General features: G+C 40.4%; 1 protein-coding gene across 11 annotated transcripts in view; it reads left to right on the forward strand.

The window, feature by feature from the left end:
• The window catches only part of ABI1 (abl interactor 1), a 77,658-nt gene that overhangs the window by 1,073 nt on the left and 65,604 nt on the right, over window positions 1–10,981 (forward strand). The gene's annotated exons all lie outside the window — the stretch shown is intronic.

Here is a 10,981-nt window from a genome sequence, read left to right on the forward strand (position 1 = left end):
CGCGGGTGCCGGGCGGCCCCGCACCGCGCTCCGCCGGGGCCGCGCCGGCAGCGCGGGGCCGCCACCGCAGCGGCGCGGGGGCGCGGAAGGGGCCCCGCACACGGGTGACATCACGGAGCTCGGCCGCGGGGCGATCCGCGGTGGGAGCCGCGCCGGGTCCTCCTCGGCGTGCGGGTCCCGGCGGGGCCGAGGGAGCCGCGGTGCTGCGGGTCCGCATCGCGGCCGGGAGCGGCGTGCGGGGGCAGGAGGCTGCCCGTGCGCTGGCACTGCCGTGTGAGCGTGAGACGGTGTTTCAAAATGGCAATCTGTGCCTCTCGCAGGCTGCCCGACTCAAACACTCTTTAACAGTGATTGCAGACCCGGGCTCTGGTGCTGGAAGAGGCTCTGTGGTTGTAGCGTCTCTCAACCGGTCGGTGTGGATTTTTTTTTTTTCCCTCCCTTAGATTGCCAGTGGTTCTTGGCCTTGCTTTGAGTCTATTTTTATGAAGCTACTTTAAGCACAATTTACTATTATTATTTTTTCAGGATTTACATCACATGACTCTGTAAGTCTGCATATTTGGTCATGCTGATGTGGATACAGACCCATCCAGAGAGGCTGAAATGCAACTTTTTTTTTTTTTAGTAAAAAAAATTGAAGACGAAAGGCAAATAAACACGACTTGGCTTACTAGACAGCTTGTAAAGTGAACTTTTTGAATGTAATACTAGATCACCTGTGATAAGTATTTAGTATAGGTTATTAAAGTCTCTGTTATCCATCATTGCTGGTAAACTATCTTACGGTAAACTATTTTACTGTAAATGGAGCAGCAAATATGGAAACACAGTTTTAATAATTTGAAATGATTTTTTAAAAAATGAGATATTTGGATTAAAACTGTTCTAACAAACCATATTTTCAAATTTTGGGGTTTTTTTGGTGCTATATGAGGTAGTCTTAGTTAATGTCTATTTATGCTTCCGAGTTGTTTGCTCCACCCAAAGAAAGCTGCTGATATAAATGCTTCTTAGAGGCGAGGTTCATTTGGTTTTACTCATGGGAAATATGACAAATACATGGCTATGGTAATTGCGGCACAAGTTTTGACCTGTCTCCTGCTCCTGACTTTTTCCCTGTGTCAGAAAGTTACAGAGAATCTTCAGTTACATCATTTTCTTCAGTCATAAAACTTCTCTTTCTTCCAGAAAATAAACCAAAATACCCCACCACTTGAGCAAGTTCCCATCCGGTCATTTGGGGTGGCTTTTCTTTTTCCCTTTTTTTTTTTTTATTTAATTTGGTAGCTCATTTTCACCTCAAGTATCAAGGTCAGCTGGATGTGGGATTGATGTGGTCTGTTTTATCTGTGTACAGCTGTGTTTACCTCTCTTGAAAGGAAGCTGGAATTCTAAAATTCTTAATGAAGGCTTGCGCAGTGGCTTTGGAAAATGAATACCTCACTTGTATTTTACACGTATTGTACATTTGCTCAGTTAAAATGGTAAATATATTGATAAAATTACGTATTTTTTGATGTTTGATGGAGGTGGGTTTTTTAATCAGCACTTGATGCAAAGCCATCTGCTGTCCAGTTGGACTACTGAACAGATTATACTGCCAGTGCCTGTGGTGGGGCCACTGCGGGATTAGGCAGTATGACACAGGGCACTGGGTTATGAGATTTGGGAGTATGTGTATTGTGGGATGGCAAGGGAGAAAAGGAGAGGAAGAGGCTTAACACGCACATAATATAAAATGTATGTGTTTAATGTAATTAGCATTTTATAAAAAAGACAGGCCGGAACAAAGAACCTGGCCCTGAAGTGAATGTTAAAATACTTCACAAGTGGCTACATATTGTAACTTATCTAGTAGCGTTTAACTGAATCACTTCGACCTTTTTGAAATTGAATAGCTTGGAATTTAGAGCGCTTTCTCTTTTTTTCTGTGGGAAAGGCTATGTGCTCCCTAGTAGGAAAAATTACTGTGTGCTGTCACTCACTCTGCATTGTGCCATTGAGGTGGAACAGGTTTGTCTGACTATTCTGAGTGCTGGCATTAACAATTTGTAGTAATTGTAATAGCAGACAGAGCGATGTTCTCAGTTTTATGGTTTATATTCTTTGCTGACTTAAAGAGGAAAGTAATTTACCACCTCCAGTATTGCTGTATTGAAGCTATAGCTGTATTTTTTATTTAAAAATATAGGAATTCTGTCTCTTTTGCTCAATCTGGTAAAATTCCAGTCATGCTGATTTTTTGAAAGAAGTTTTCCTTCAATGTCTTTAAGGATTCCTCAAAAAAAAAAAAAAAAAAAAAGAGGAAGAATGGGGGAAAAACTCACCTGGTGGGAACTTGGCTCCCAAATGGTGAATGTAGCTTTAGGAACAGTAAGCATTCTTTTACTGAAGCATTTAGGAAAGATGACAGCGTTTGGGACTCTCAAGCTGAAAACTGCTATTCTTAGAAAAGCAGGAAGCAGTTTCTTGCTAAGGCACATTGTGACAATATCGGAATGCCAGCCAGTAACACAGTTTGCCATTCAGATTGTGTGTATTTTGGTTATCTAGAACGTTTATCTGTTAGGAATGGAAAACAATTTGGGAGAAACAGAGCAAATAAGTTTCTAAGGAAGACCTGCAGTGCTAAAAGTACAGTACAGGATGGTTGCAGTCTGGGGGGGATGGGAGAGAGAGAGAAAAAAAAAAAGGAAAGGAAACCAAATATAGAAGTAGTAATTGAAGTAAGTTGTGATGGTTTTTTTGGTGGTGATTTTGGCTTTGAACAGAAGGAAAAAGGCATTAAGTAGCTAATCTGTGACAAGATTTAAAATCTGCGATGTTTCTGGTTGGAAGTTTCAGTAACAATCAGATAGAAAATTAGATTCCTATTTTCTTTTAGGTCAGAGATTTAAACTCTGAACAGTTTTAAGAGGAAGTTTTGAACCTTGAATCTTTAACTGGAAACATTTTGTCTCCTGAAGTAATTTTTCTTACATTTTGAAAATATTTAAAAAATTTATTATATCTATATTTAAGTTCTCGTAGCTAATGCCTTCCCCAGATCCTTTTGCCTGCAGATATTTTCTTGGACTAGTCCCTTTTGGTGTGCTTGTAACTGAAAGGTTATCTGAAAATCTGTAACATGAAGTTGAAGGTACTAGTGAGGAGTTTCATCAGTATCCTAGACTGAATGAACTAGATCAGAACTAATACAGAAATAACAAGAAGTTAAAACACTTGCAGTTCTAGTTATGATCAGCTGAAAGATATTAACTTCTATAGAGATTCTCCAGTCAGTTTTCCAGCTATATTGAATTATTTTCATGTTTTAACAAACTTATTTACAATAATTAGCTTGCGAAGCATTAGAATGACGCAGGAAACCAGCATCTGCAGTGTTATTGCACTGATGACTTCCTTTTGAATAACTACAGTTGACTGGTGTAGCCCAGAGAGGACTCTCTGTTCAAAAAATGTTGCTTATAACTCTCTCCTACTGTCTAAATCAGATGTTTCTTTATCCTTGTTTATGCATACGCAGATACATGATTTTCCTCAGTCTCTTTGCTTGTGGACCACTTGAAGATCCATTTGCAATTTTTTGTTTTTAAGATCAAGTATAATTTTAATATGATTGTGAGAACCTTTAAGTGAATAGCTTACACTACTTGTGTAAATTCTGAGCTTGATGGTCTCAAGTGGGTACATTTAGCAGCTTTATGAAAATAAATAAATAAAGGACCTTTTAAGGAAGTAAGTGCTGTGTTGCCGAAATGTGTGGTTTTTTGTTGTCATGGTATTTCCTTCTGTAGCTTCTGACTGATATGTGGAAACTGAATGGTGAATTAACAAGCTGGGTAAAATGGACAAATCCAGGGACAGATTTGTTTGACTGCTATTGCAAAAAATTTGAAGTATCTTTCCAGTCAGTAGAGAAAAAAATGTAGGGGGTTGAGCAGAAGTGTTGCATGCAAGAAGTTTCATAAATAACTTATCTTTCAAGACGCTTGGAGGAATTCTTTGTTTGAAAAATTGAATATCCTACACTTCCTATACAGTAGATAGCACGTATTCGACAAGAAATACCTTTTTCTGTGGCATTTCTTCAAATGTTGGTAACTGGTCTGACACTTGATTTCATTGCCTGGTGCCTGGAAAGTGGCTTAGATTAGTTCAGTACAAAGAAGTTCACTCAGAATGTCTAATTCAGGAAATGACCTACTCTAAAAGGATAAACTTCTTAAATTATCACTAATACAAATCCTTTATGTGCTGTGAGAACTTGCATCCTTTTATGTTCATAGGTTAATTAGTTTGTATTGAGAGTAAACACAGTGATTTTTTTTTTCTTCCTCTGGTTTTGTTACTCAATTTGGAACATTTTACAAAAAAAGCAAATTCACTTGCTGTAACACCAAATATAGTTCAAAATTAGAGAACTTCAGAGCAATGAGATAAGATATGAGCATGTCATCCATTATGCTTTGTAGGTTTAAATAATATTCTTTAAGAAAAGATGTTAGGCTGTAATTTCAAATGCTGTTCTTTTTTAAGGTAGTTTAAACAAATTTTTGCTGGCAGTATAAAAGGCACTGGCTGTTCTATGTGTAGCTTTTTCTAAAAATGATAGTACAGGTACAGGGTTAGGCTGGTGGGTTAGGCTTGTAGCTTTTCTGTGCCTTGTGTAGGTCTTCTGTGCCTATGCAAGTGTGTTGTCTGTATTTTGGAAAATACAACTTTATATTTAGCTCAAAAGGAGCAATAAGGCAATAGTGCAACTTCACTGAATCAGCAAGCGATTACCCTGTGTATACAGGAAATGGATCCTAGAGTGTTGTATGTCTGGTTTGTGTCCAAAGGAGGTAAGTGACATGAGATGAGCTTTTCCAAATTTGAAATGTTTCCATTATTTTTTTACATTTGGTTTAAGAAGCCAGCAAGACGTTGGCTACTATTTCTGTTCCATTTTTCACTAGTATTACAGCAGATTGTTATGTCAGCACTGTGTTATTTTAATCAGGCGGAGTAAAGTGGATTGGGATAAGCTTTTACAGGTGTGTATTCTTTCTTCCACAAGGGAAGCACTGTCCACTCCATTCTGTTTGTGCATATGTTGGAAGGAAGAAGCTTGCAGGTTGTCTGTGGTCAGTGTATGCTAAGTGTGATCTTTGTTCCCTGTGCTGCACTTGCTGTGCCCAGCCCTGTGGAATTGTTGGAAGGAAGAAAGAAGCATGAATAAGAGAGGCAAGAGTCTAATACTTACTTCCCTCTGATTTTCTGGGAGTTGCTGCAGTAAGTAGCTCTTATGGTAAAGAGAAAACAGATTGGCTTTGGGAAGATCTCATAAAGTGGATCCCATTGTAATGAAGGTAAGAGTACAGGAACAGGCTGAGTACAAGTAGAAAGTGTTGTACCTCTGAGGGCAAAGTTCCAGTAACTATCTGATCTAAGTTTAACAGGAAAAAAGCCCCAAACCCTAACTCTGGAACAAAAGAACTGGTGCAACTTCCCAATACCTTTGCTTAGCATTTTGAACTGGCTTTGTCTTATAGAAGCATAAATGGAGTTTTGGAATTTATAACTGACTCGGAAGGTCATATAGGGACATGCTGTCAGATCTGGGAACAGAACCTGATTGTGTGGACTTCAGTGCTATTCATAAGGGTTCCCTGTGCCACCCCACCCCTCTCCAAATTGCTTCTGTTATGCTACAACACAGCAAGAAGTGTGTATCCACAGAAACATGGAGACAGTGTCCACAGAGGCAGTGCAATGAATCCCTTGGGAAAATATGCACCTGAAACCATCATTGAACTCATTAGCAGCAATTGCTTTTCAAGAATTTTATGTATCTCCTCTCATAAGAACCTTGAGGTTCTGATTTTTGGCTTTGCGAACTTCTGGAGTTACATAATGCTCACAGTACTGTTTGTCTGTGTGTTGGTGGGTCTTGGCAGAGGCACTAGAAGATGCCGCTCTATTTCTTGTTAGTGAAAGCAGTCTGTGTTTGACATTTCTGATGACTGAAATCTTGCTTATCTACAGAACAGTGGGGTGGCATCTGTGTGGACAAAGTGTCAGTTCTGGTATAGCAAGGCAACCTTGAGGGGTACGAGGGTATCTTGCTCTCTTTGGTGCCTGTGTTCAGTTCCTTTTTAGTGACTTGGAGTCTAAGGAGACATAGTGTGGTTTTTATTTGTTGTTGCGTGGTAGGAAATTACTTGTGGGCTGTCAGTTACTCAGTGTCCAGGCTTGTTCATAATTACCCAAGCGTTCTTGCTCTCTTTAGTATTTGTGTTACCTGGAGCGGTCTTCCTCTCATGCTATTCCTTCCACCCCATCCTGAATCTGAGCACTGGTGACAGAAGGGGGTGGGCTTGGTCACAGAGATCTGCCCTTCCCTCCACCCCTAAGTAAAGGGAAGTAACTGCTGAATTTGTAATAGTAGATACTGTGCCTCAGCATGGTTCCTCCCTTTTCCTGACCTTCCTGGTGAGGCAGCTGCCGCAGAGGCTTATGTCTCCTGTGGGTTGCAGAAATAGCCCTTTGCAGCTTTGCACAGAGCTCTCAGGGGCCAAGTCCAGGGTGCTGCAAAGAACAGGTCACGATGTGCTCCTGAACAGAGCAAGATGGTATCTGCAGGTGCCTTTCCTCCTGCGCTTTTAGCCTGTCAGTGTGTCCTTCTGACAGCACTGGAGGTGCTCAGTCAAGTGTTTCATAGGTTTAGTGCCAGGTATTGAAATAGAAGATAGAGCATTTCTAACAGGTGGGCTCTTTGAGGAATCAATTTATTGTATAGCAGATGAAAGCAGAACTAAACTCCTCTTCTTGATATTAGAGGGAATGTGTTATTTTCCTTGGGTTAATTAACAAGAGTGTAGGTGCTACCTTTGCTTGAGACTATGCAAATAGCATTGCTCATTACTTATGCAAGCCCCTAATGCTGTTAACAGGAGCCATGCATGCTTTGCAGAGCATATATTTGTTACTGTGATGCTGATATTTTAGAAAAGGGTGAATGGGGAACCCTGCATGAGAATTTCAGCTTGGGGTGAAATAAGGGTGTAGCATTTTCAGGTACAACTTGTAAAAATCAGCAGTCTGTATTAAGGTGAGATGAAATCAGTAGGTAACCTGCTGACTAAGCTGACAAAACAAGTTAGTTTAACTCTGAAAAATATTGACTGCTTACCAGGAGACTTTATTTTTAATAATAGTCTTGTTGAAGGTTCCAGATCAAATATGTTTAGTAGGTGCTGAGTTTGGCAAACTGAAAAAGTATCTGAAAATCAAAACTTCTCTTGTATTGGGCCTCTCCTATGGTCAGGTCTCTTCATAACCTCCACAGGTGATGTGTGCCATACTGTATCTTCCAACATCACAGAATATTCTAAAAGAACACTAAAGGTTGTCTCTTGTGCGATGAAATACATCCTTCTTATGTTCCTAATGTTTCTTATGTTAAGATAGCAGATATATTTGTGATAGTGTCATCCCTCCCTCTTTCTTCTTCCTCCCCTCTTTGAAGAGCCCAAAGTAATATATTCTGTGTATTCTTTATATGGCAAAAGTTAAAGTGCAAGCACTCTGCTCCATATGTGAGGAAGCTCAGATACTGCAGTGGGGTAGAGTTAAAGAACTCATGGGGAAGATATTCTGCCTCACTATCCTAATTTTATTGTAACGTCCAAGAGAAATAGGAGTAAAATGTGGTACTGTTCTTAGTTTTGTTAAGAAAGCAGGAAGGCCTCTCAGAACTCGTGCAGAGGAGTCTTGCTAAAACAAATGTTGGTTTGTCATCCTTAGAGTTGAGTGTAATGTTTTTACTGGGTGGTCTTAAGGCTATAAATAGTTCAAGAAAAAACATTGTTTGTTTACCGCTTGAAGCATAACAATCCTTGGAAAAGAATTGAAGTGTAGACTCTGCTGGCTACTCTCACAGAAGTGTTTCACATGATTATACTTTTCCAAAGCTATACTTTATCAGCCAAGCGTGGAGTTTTTTGTTGGCTTTTTCTTCCCAGCTAATCTTTCATCAGATGCATATCTTTACTTTCATTCTCTGATCTCCATGTTGTACTTTGCGATCAGTGAATCCACCAACCAGTATTTGTCCTGCGGCAATCATTGTCAGCTGAGCATCTTATTTGACTTTATTGTAGCAGGTGTGCTACAAGTTAATACTTGAGTTGTGGTCCCTATGCAGTGATTGTGTGTTTTCTGGAGCCTATGATAAGAAAAGGTCTGCATAGAACAAAGAGACAAGAGAAGAACAAGTTGTCCAGGCAGGTGCATCAGAGTAATGCATGAACATCTAAGTAGCTGCAGAATGCCATGCCATGGCTTGTCTTTTCACATTCATATACCTAGTAATGTTAGTCGCTCTGATGTCACTAAATGTTACTAGTGACATTTCTCTCTTTCCATGAGCTTCTCCTAGCCCGTGATCTTAATGTGAATTTGCTGATTTCCCTCTCACAGCTCAAGTCTCCTCTCTGCTTGCTGAGATTACTTGTTAGACCTGTTGTCTCATTTACTCTTCTCCTGCTGCCAAATACTGTGGACTTTTGGTTCTGCTGCCGTTGGTGCAAGAGTGCTCTCATCACAGCTTCTGCCTCTGAAACTCTCACCTACTTTCTCTCTACGTTGTTTACTTTCAGTCTCATTTCAGATCTCCTCTGAAAACCTATTGTCCCCTGCCCGTTTCTTTTAATTAATATCTTTCTATTATTTAGCTGCATATTTTACTGCCTTGCAGCTTAAATTATGCAGCTGTTTTTCTTGATGTCTTTCAGACAAACAGCTTCTACTAGCATGAGTTTGAATAATTTGAAACCTGCTGCTACTGGAAACATTTATGTGCATTTCTTTTTTAGATTATCTTTATTGGCACAGAGTTGAGACTAAAGCCTTGGCTATCATGGTCTGTAACTACCTGAGAAAGCCAGGATGAGCAGGATACAGAGGAAATGGAAGGCAGCTGAGAAGACGTGATGTGAAATGGGACTGACATGATTCTCCCTAATAGTAAAACTCTTAGGAGGCCTCTGATATATGCAGCCAGGCCTTTCCTTTATAAGAAATTTATCTTGTTTGGGAAGCTGGTCCTTTTGTTGCCAAGGAGTGGAAAGGGCTTAATAAAACTTCTCTACTTGAAGGTGTTTGGTTCTCTTAACAGTGAGGGAAAGTGTATGTGTCGGGAGGAATAGCGTTCTCTTAACATACCTGTTAAGACACAGGTATGCATTAATGAAGTAGAGCTGGACCTGATCCTGGAAGATTTTTATAAAATATGATTGTAGCCTCCAGGGTTCCCACTGAGAAGCCTCATGGCAGGTGGCCTGGATGATGTTTTAGTCAAGATCTAAAGAGTATCAGACTAATAAGTAGAGAAGTGATGGATCAGTGCACTTAACATTGGCAAGATCTTTGGAGATCTGACTGGGGGGTTGTTCAGCTTTTGATTTGCTGGCTGACTCGCAGGATTTCTAAATCTCTGGGAGGAGCTATTGTTTCTATGATTCAAACTCCCGGCTTTAGCTGCCTTAGATAAAATGTGCATCTGGTTTGGAAGTGCTTGGCTCTACAAGGGCTCTCTTCAAATACCGTGGGTGTGTTTCCTGCTGCAGCATACCATATGTTCACCCAGCATTGAAATGGTCTGGTTGCTGCAGTAGTCCTGAGATTTGTCTTAATTGGCTACAGGTCTTGAATCTAATTTCTAAGGTGTCTTTAGCTTTGAATGTTAGAGAAAATTGTTGTTACCATAGAAGTAATTGAAGCTTGAGCTCATACAACGCTGCTTACTGTGGAAGAAGTATCACTTCAGTAGTGGGTGTGTCATTTCTAGATATGCATTTCATTCCTCTTTAGCAGTCTGTCCTTTAACCAGTGGAGAAGGATAACAGCCAGTGGAAAACTTTCTAGCATACATTCCCTCTTTGAAAACCTACTGTCCAGGAACAAGAACTGTAAAATCAGCTCCTGTCAGTACTCTGCGGTGAATGAATATTGACTGTTTGGAGACCGAGGGAGGTATTTTTGTAATTACGAGAGAAGCTTGTTTACTGGGGATAGAAGCCAAGTATGCAGGGATACTGTACCTGTTGGTTTTCTACTTCTCTGTTGAGGAGAGAAATGTTGCTGGTTTTGGTCCTGAATGTGGGACGTGTGGGGGATTTGAGTGTGTTCCTTGGGCATGGAAGCGGCTTAAGAGTAGATAAAGCATTATCTATGTTGAATAACTTTCTGCTTTCCTGACAGAAAATTGAAATGGTTTGAAGGATGATTGGAAAGCAATTTGGGGGTCTTGAGAAACTCCCAGGTTTCTGGTAGGAGTAAAAGCACAGGAGGAGTGGGGGAGAGAGCGTGTAACCCTCCTTCACTGTGTTCAGCCACTCTCTTGCTACGTCTGGTGCTGAGAAGGACAATATTAAAAGCAAATACTTTTACTGTTTGTTTCTTACCTACAGCAGAGAGCTGGAGAGGTACCTTTAGTTTTTTTCCCAGATTGCTGTAAGCGGTTACTGCAGCAGCAGTGTGAGTGGGGGAGTATGAACTGGAACAGGTACTTACTGGCTGAATAACATCCCACGATGCCTGGGGGAATGAACGTGGGGAATACTGTGAGTCATACTTGTCAGTCTCATAAAGCAGGAGGCTTTTTAAAATTGGCCTTGGAGGGGAAGAGGTGTTTAATGGAGCAGTTGTGAAGGAGTTATGCAAATGGAGAACATAAATAATGAGCAAAGACACTCATTTAAGCTTCTTACCTCCTCAGAAAATTACTAAATGCAAACAACTACTGTGAAAGTTAAGAAAAATACATCATCATTAAGTGGAATGGGTGCAAAAATGTGGCCATCCTTGATGATAAGAAAATTCACCTTTTGTGACTAGCAAAATTAATTTCTGTAGTTGTTGAACTGGAAACATATTTGCTGTTGGTTTGTTTGGGTTTTTTGCTTTCCAATTTCCTTTGAAAGACAACAAAGCA

The sequence above is a fragment of the Neopelma chrysocephalum genome, unplaced genomic scaffold (assembly GCF_003984885.1).
Source record: "Neopelma chrysocephalum unplaced genomic scaffold, ASM398488v2 Primary Assembly neopelma1_102, whole genome shotgun sequence".
Taxonomy (NCBI): Eukaryota; Metazoa; Chordata; class Aves; order Passeriformes; family Pipridae; genus Neopelma; species Neopelma chrysocephalum.